This window comes from Lygodium microphyllum, chromosome 26 (genome assembly GCF_053477565.2).
Source record: "Lygodium microphyllum isolate KBCC chromosome 26, Lygodium_microphyllum_v1.1.10, whole genome shotgun sequence".
NCBI lineage: Eukaryota > Viridiplantae > Streptophyta > Polypodiopsida > Schizaeales > Lygodiaceae > Lygodium > Lygodium microphyllum.
The window spans coordinates 19515871-19518278 of NC_141160.1; positions in this window are offsets into that span (position 1 = coordinate 19515871).

A 2408-nucleotide genomic window follows, 5' to 3' on the forward strand; every position below is an offset into this window, starting at 1 on the left:
GAAGTGTGGTGCCCACTCTCTAGAGAGGTTTTATTCAAGAGACATTGTGCTCCACTCATTCCAAAAACTGCAAGATGATGAGAAAATCTGTTGCTTTTATTGTTTTCACCCTTGTCAAATATCCTGTGAAAGCTGAGGAGCAATAGTTGGAAGGAGCAAAGTCTACCAGCTTTTGCATGTTAGATGTTTTGGCAGATGAAAAGGAAACAAAGGAGGTTGTAGATGCAGATTTTGAGGCTTCTATTGCTGAGAATTTGGATGTTGCTCACTTCAAAGCTGAGACTATCATTGAGGAGAGCCAAGGAGATACAAACCCTCCAACTAATGAGAGTTTTCACCATATTGTTCCTTCTCTACCATCTATACCTTTCAAGGACAAGGAGTACATTTTACTGTCAGATATTCAAAAACTTTTTAATCTCAGGGAAGATTATTGTCTAGCAATTATTGCAGAGGCTTCTGATGCTGCAAATGGGATAATTGACATAGAGAATGAATCAAAGGAAGAGATACTCAAACTTGATAAAGAAACTCTAGACGATAAGTTTATTGATGCTGGTGAGGCCCTCTCTCTTTGTTTTGAAAAGGCCAAAGAAGCTGAGAAAGAGTTGAGTATTACTGATGAGGACTTCGATCACATTCAAAGCGAACTTGGGATTTCCAATTTTGGAAGAGAGGAGTCTGAATATGTTAAAGAATTGATTAACACCAATGAGACATCATCATCAATAAATTTATGGAATCCATTTAAATTGGAGTACAATGAAAATCAAGTGGTAAGATAATTTTGAATTTGCTTTTACACATTGGTAGGTTTGCATTTCATGCTCATTCAGTATGGGTTTTATTTGTAGTTGGAGATTGCTGATACAGATAACTTCTTGGGACGTGGCAAAGGATCGAGAGCTGCTGGTAGCACATTCAAAGACATTGCACTCGGCCACCACTTGGCTAGGATTGACCCTGATTCCTTTTTAGTACTTCATAGTAGTTTCTCAGAGGATGTAGCATGGCCCATACTTTGTATTAAAGCTCTTACAAGGCTTCTAGGTTTCTCAGGATTACAATATAATGCCCACAAAGTAATGTTTTTGGAAAATACTGCAGCAATTAGGATTTTTGGCTATGGTCCAGGTTACTCTGCTTCTAGAGCAGGATACTTTTTAGCCTTCACATCCTACACCTTGGCTGCAAACCGAACTGATGTAAAATCTATAACTGCCTACAAGAGAAAAAAATTTCTACGTTATAGAGGAAAGATTCATGAGGAGGAAGAGAATGTGAGAGTTTTGGAAAACTAGCTTTGTATATATTCTTTCTTATATATAAAAGTGTGATTGCTCATGTGTCATTGCCGTCTTTTATATGCATTCTTTGAAGTTGTCGTCGAAAAGACCAATTGAATAGCTCCTCCAAAGCATTGCTTTTTGTAACTCCTCCCCCATGCCTTGTGCTTCGAAAATAACTTGTGCGTGCTTGATTGTGGGATTTTTCCATGCCTTGGTTACTATAAGTTGCTAAGGGACCATGCTCCTCCACAAAGTAAGGTCCATGAATATGAAGAATATGCTGCAATACAAAGTAACACTAATTTTATACCAATTGAAAAACCTGTCAAAATAAGCCCATATTAAATAATTGTTACTTTACCAGATAAAAAGTGATATCTTTTTCTCCCCATGCCTCTTTTATCGCCTGAACAAGATTTGTGATTGATCTTTTGAACTCTTCCGCATATGTATATGTTGTCTTATGTTGCCTGAGGAGTTTCAAAAAAACCTCAAGGTGTATCCAGACCTCCATTCTAAGAAACGCAAGCCTCGGTGTGCTTGCAACATTTGTTGTGATCTCACATAGCTCTCTCCAACACTCCCAAGGTGCATTCACCTGCCTTCCTGAATGGTTTCCTAAGAATCCTCTAGCTTTTGAGCCTCCCATAGAGACATCGGCCAAGATATCTCTTGTTTTTCCTGAAAGTATTGGATCCTTTCTCAAGTGAACTTGGCCCCCATGAAATCCCATTTTCGATAATAATGCCTCGCATTTATCAATACACTCATCTGATAAAGATAATGGCTTAATGGAATATGTGTAGTCAAGATGCAACCTGAGAAGCTTATTGATTATTCTAATCTCTGCATGCAAAGTACAAATATGAACATTCTTAAGAGAGATGGAAAGAATGGGATCCCAGATGTCTTCTATGTTTTTAAATTTACTCAAATCTATAGAGTCTCTATTTGGGGCTCTTCTTACTGGTCACAAACTACTCCAATCTTTGGATCCAATACTTTCCATGCAATAAATGCAAGGATATTTTGCATTTGCACCATTACATATTCCAAGTATACATTTGATAGTTTTCAAATCAGCACTAATATGCCATTCCACATTAAATTTACCAACCC